At 35.8% G+C, this 6,013-nt stretch overlaps 1 long non-coding RNA gene across 1 annotated transcript; it reads left to right on the top strand.

Moving 5' to 3' along the window:
- Positions 1 to 253: 253 nt before the first annotated feature.
- Positions 254 to 5,348, top strand: LOC131547472 (uncharacterized). Its single transcript, XR_009272944.1, has 5 exons — positions 254 to 412; positions 566 to 685; positions 1,446 to 1,561; positions 5,022 to 5,094; positions 5,185 to 5,348. It is a non-coding gene; the product is annotated as an uncharacterized LOC131547472 (long non-coding RNA).
- Positions 5,349 to 6,013: the final 665 nt, after the last annotated feature.

Genomic DNA, 6,013 nt, shown 5'->3' with positions numbered 1-6,013 from the left:
GGTTATTTCAACAACAACGCAACCAGTTGGGTTAAAATTTAAATTCCAACGGTCGATTGGTGCAGCTGCGACAGATGATACAGTGGCAAATTAATATGTGTGCGTAATGTTTTTCGTTACAAAGTGTCTTCATGCCCTTACACAATAATATTTCTGGTTTTCCTACGAGTTTGTTTACATCTCCCCTGTTGACTGAAACTTTAATCCGTTTTTTCTGCACTATTGACTAACGACACGAGCGCTTGTAGCAGGTCGATTTCAAACGTATAAAAAACGGTTTCCTTACTTTTTCTGTTCGTCTCGACAATTTTGGGGGAATTTTTTTTACATACATTTCAGATATTAGGCAGAAGCGCTCACCTTGAAGACCAGCGGAGCCTCTTTCGTGGTGTCGCGTCCACTCTGAGTGAAGGTATGTCGCCTTTTTATTCAAATTTAATGTCCTTTCCCCAGGAAACTACAGTGTAAAATTAAAACACTACGAAACACGCAGAAATTAAGCATTTTATTATCTCTAAGTTGCTGGTTACCAGAGCAATCATGTAGTGATTATTTTCACCAACAGAGGGCGCTGCGAGCTACACTGATTACACGCGCCGCTTCTTCAGCCACGAAGAACTGAACATGGAAGAGAGTGGGCCATTGTTATCATCAATTATCAAAAGATACCGTTATCGGTTTCAAGGTATGGTCACATACAAACTGTTCATGTTAAATTAAATTAATACTGATAGTATGTACTATATTAGGGTCTGAACAGGATTTTACACAATTTTAAACGTTACTGAAATCTCCACTGTCAAAACCCCATAAGTCTTAACTATACCACTTGGATGAAAGTGCACTCTGATGTGGATAAATGAAAATACAACTAAATAATTGGACATGCAACTATTACATGCAACTTTTTTCAGAATGTAATTATATTTTATGCTCAAAAAAAGGCTTAAATGCAAAATAATAAGGCTAATTAAAGATGAATTTCCAAAAGCACAAATAATATAATCACAGTTAAAAAGTTTGTATTATATATGCACTGCATGTAACAGTTTGTGAAAATGAAAATATGATTGTACACTAGAACTTGTTTAAAATATTTGTTAAGTAGTTTATTTGTTTTATTTATCATGTTCTCATATTTATTTTTGTAATGTGTTTGTCTGAAGTCATAACCTTGTAATAATGTAGTACTGTTTTAATTTGTTTGCTATTTGGAATGATTTATGTATTTTTCATAGTGTGATTTTTGGTGTACTGTATGAAAACCAGTTTAATTAGAATAATATATGGAACCCACAAAACCATAAAAAATGCATGTCTCTGTTTTTCAATTGACAGATAATAACAAGTGAGATTTTAATTATATTTTGAACAATGAAGTAGGAAATGTAGTCATCTAATGTTAATGTTTGATTTGAACTGTTCCATTTCTTTGTTAATTTTAGATTACTCTGGACTAAGGTATATTATACCCACATGTCAGTGATAGATAGACTTTGAGCTCTAAAGGGTATGGAGAGATGAAGAGAGCCTTGGTTGGATCTTCCGGATATTTCTTCTGGTGAGAAAACCCTGCTCTGTATTTCATGCCAAATTGTAATATTTTACATTATGTACTGACAAGCACACCAACACACACTTAAAGGGTTATTTCACCCAAAAATACAACTTTTGTTCTCATTTATTCGTCCTCATGTTATTCCACATCTCTATGAGTTTCATTTTTGTGCTGAACACAAAATATATTTTACTTTCATAGTATTAATAAAAACACATTCTACAAAATCTTTTGTGTTCAACAGAAGACAGAAACTCATACAGGTTTGGAACAACTTCAGGTTGAGTAAATAATGACAAGTTTCATTTTTGGGTGAACTATTCCTTTGAGCAATGTCACACAAGCAAGAATACTGTGAAGGTGTTTTACATAGCTGAGTTAAAGAAGTTCACTTACAGAATAAAAATTTCCTGATAATTTACTCACCCCCATGGTGGCCAGTGGTTTGAAGGTCCAAACTACAGTTTAAGTGCAGCTTCAAAGGGCTCTACATGATCCCAGCCAAGGAATAAGGGTCTTGTCTAGCGAAATGATCAGTCATTTTCTTAAAACAATAAACATTTAAATACTTTTTAACCACAAATGCTCGTCTTGAACTAGCTCAACCTCACACATTACATAATCACACATGCATGACATTGGTGGAAGTACCGACCCAGTGTTTACAAAGTGTTTACAAATTTGAAAATCAAATGCCCTTTACAAAAAAGGTAAAACAACAATGTTGGACGATTTTGAAGTTGGAGAAAATGAGATGGAGTTTTTCGCCCTACCCTAACTTTTTGAACCGGAGTACACACATGAAGAGCTAACCAAACGTGACCTTTTTTCAACATGATTACGTAATGCATGAAGACACACATGCGCATCACAGAGCTAGTGTAAGACGAGCATTTGTGGTTAAAAAGTAGATAAATGTTTTTTTTTTTAAGAAAAATGACTTATTGTTCGGCTGGGATTGTGTAGAGCCCTTTGAAACTGCATTCAAACTGCAATTTGGACCTTCAACCTGTTGGCCACCATAGAAGTCCACAATATGGAGAAAAATCCTGGATTGTTTTTGTAGGGTTTGATACATAAATATAATTTAATTTAATTTAGCTCAAAGGGAATTATTTGTGATTTTATAGGGAATTTGAACAGAATCACTGTTTTGCGGCTGATCACTGAGTCGGCAGCGATTCACTGAACGAGCCGTATAACATTAATTCTGCACTGGATATTAAAATCCAAAATATAGTGAAAACACTATTAATAAGCACAGTAATAAGATCAGCAGATTAAGACATTAACTTGTAAGCACAAAACACAAGATACTTCTCTTTTCAATATAAATAAGACTTTATTTATATAAACCTAAGACATAAACTAATCTAACATGAACACACGCATTCACACATTCACACGTTGCAGAAAGAGAGAAAGGATGAGTTTAAGAGAATGAGAATGTGAAATCACAAGTTTATAGCAATATGTGCTATCACATAGACCTGAACAAACCATCAGTCACTTAATTAACCCTCGCATTGAGTTTCTCAATGAGGCTAACATTTATATTAAATGCACCAGTTCAGTTAGAATCTGGAGTTGTTTTATTTGCGTTGCCTTTGGTTACGTCGTCGTTGCAGGAAAGGGGCTTTCCCGAGTTGGTGATTGGCTGGAAGTTCAGTAGTCTTTGAAGTGAGGTCTTGGGGAGCCAATGGTTGGGCGTTGGCTGAGGATGCGGAGTCAGTTGCTGGTTGAAGTTTGAAGTGGGTCCAGTCGGAGCTGGACTTTGCGGCAAACTTAACTTTTGAACACGAGACTCAACGGAAAGAAAAGAAACTAAAGTAAAAGAATAAAATGAGTAACGAGACTAGGTGGTTTTTCTTCTCATCGTGGTGTTAGGTAGCAACTAGCCTGTAGGCCAGAGCACGCTCAAAGAGCGCTAAAACAGCGTCAAAACGCGGTGGCGAGAAGAAGAAGAGGAGAAGGGAAGAAGGGGAAAGATTTGATGCTGTCCTGAGGTTTTAAACTCTGCTTTTTGGACACATCCCATCTGGTGTCTTGACCAATTAGATAGGCTATTATCTTAGCTAGGGTTGTTCCTTCCATCATAAATCAGCATGTTATCTGGTCACATGGTCTGAATTTTACACACTCTTGCAAAGTATAATTTTGGATGTGATTTCTATAACCAGAATATGATACATTTGACAAAGAATCAGTTGGAAGAAACGTTTCAAGCTAGAAATGTCAAACTCATACATACCAAACACGACTAACCTTATAGTCATTCAATAGTTATTAGAAAGACATACATAATATGTGCTTAAAACATGATAGTCTAATGTGTGGTTACATACATAATATAGTGTTATGCCTAGAAAAGTTCCTTTTAGGATGATTTTATATGCATATGAAAAGAAAGTCTCTGTGTAGATCTGTGGGGACCAAAAGACATGTTCTTTGGACAGAAGGATTTCCGTCTGGTTCTTTGTCTTCTATGTGTGGGGGAAAAGTCAATCTAAAGAAGCTTGTGATTTCTCTCGTGGAACACATGTGATGGCCATCTCTTTGACCATTAATCTTGATTATTTACCCCAAATTTGACGATCTCCTTCCTGCGTTGAACACTTATCAATAAGTGTTCTTTTGTCTTAATGTTGCAAACTGTTCTGGAAGAGGCTTGTTGGTTAGGCTTGCTCCAGAGGTCGGAGATAGGCATCTTTACGATGTCATGTTCTCCTGGAATTTCGGCTCCTCATGTTTCGATGTCCTGATCGAATCTTAGTTTTGTCTGACTCGTTTTGATGCTACATTTTCCTAAATAAACGTAATCTCTTAGTACTTAATTTGTATTCTGGAGGTGGACTTCCCCTTTAAGGCTGCCTGTGCCAGCTCAAAATTCTCTGTATAGATGCACTGCAGCATAAAAGGTAAACTAAATTCCAGCTCTGACCCGTTTCAGAATCTGAGTATGCACTTGTAATACTGTAAATGCATTTATGCCCTTCTGAGAGGCATTAAACAGTATTGTAAAGACACATAAATGCCACTTTCAGAAGTGCTTTTGTGCCATCTTTATAATGTGAATTTGCATTAGACTCTAGATCATGTATGAGGCCACAGATAACCACAGCCTGCTGATATAGAGTCTAACAGCACGATTACGAGTGTGATATAGCTTTTACATAACTTAAATTTCATTCAGTATGTCATTGATACACTCACATTACCACCCACTAGCTTAACAATGTAACATGCAGAAAGAGTTCAAAAATTCGCACACCTGTCTACAATGATACAAACACAACTCTTGTAACACTCGGCTAATCAAATTGATATATAACAGACATTAATCCATTATTACAACAGTAAGAAATCAAATGAAAAACTGCTACCATGGCTTAGAAAGATTCCCCCCTCCCCCTTTCCCCCCATTCTTGTTTGGAGATTAACCCATTGTTTTTTTCTATTTTAGTTGGTCTTGGAGATTGCATTGAAGTTGCAGTAAAACCCTGCCAGATATCCTCCTTCATTGCCATACAAAGTGGGTAAGTGCATCATTTATGACAATACATTTTTGGGTATTATTTGATCCGATGTATGTGTGCATATTTACCATTTTAAATTTCTGTTTAAAGGTTGGAACAAATTTCATTCTGTATTTGGAGGAGGAGGAGCAACCAAGGCAATTCCCTCATAATCAAGCCTTCATTATTGTGGGAGAAATGTCACTGAAGCAAGGCCGTCTTTCTTACAAGCAGTTGATACATGCTTTAAATTATTTTACATTTTGAACATTGAGTATCCCAAACCTGTTGCAGCTGTAATTGCATTGTCTGTACTAGCTTTGTTCTGTTTGTTTGTGAATTTATATTTATCTTGTAAACTGAAACAATTGCATATAACCTAATGTGATAAGGAAATAATAACACAATTTCAACCAGTCATTTAATTTAATAGAAGTATTTGCAACTTTTAATGTAATGTAAATAAAGCATTTTCCATATATTTGTATGCTGTACATTATTATTTATTTACATAGCAATAATGATGATGATGATGATGATGATAATAATAATAATACCAGGATGGTTAAAGCATTTTAAAACATTTTGGCCAAATAACCCAACAAATTAGTTATTTTATAACCCAATGCATTGGGTAAAACTTATTACCCAATCCATTGGGTTAAAATAACCCAACATTAGGTAGGTGCTATAGTAACCCACCATTGGGTTATCTGTTGGGTCATTTTTAACCCAAATATTTTTAGTGAGTACTAGAGAAACGCTTGGTAAGGCAGGAATACTGGCAATACTTCGCACATGCCCAAAGGGCTAGCATGCTTATAAATGCTACAAACAGGAAATGACTAGAGAAGCAGAGGAAGTGGAGCACAGTTAGTATTCAGGTGAGGGCTCCCTCTGCTGGTTAGGTCTTACAAACACATTCTGTCTTATTTTTCCA

This window comes from Onychostoma macrolepis, chromosome 09, assembly GCF_012432095.1.
Source record: "Onychostoma macrolepis isolate SWU-2019 chromosome 09, ASM1243209v1, whole genome shotgun sequence".
Lineage (NCBI taxonomy): Eukaryota > Metazoa > Chordata > Actinopteri > Cypriniformes > Cyprinidae > Onychostoma > Onychostoma macrolepis.
The sequence above is the reverse complement of the archived record's forward strand: the minus strand, read 5'-3'. Positions and strand labels throughout refer to the sequence as shown.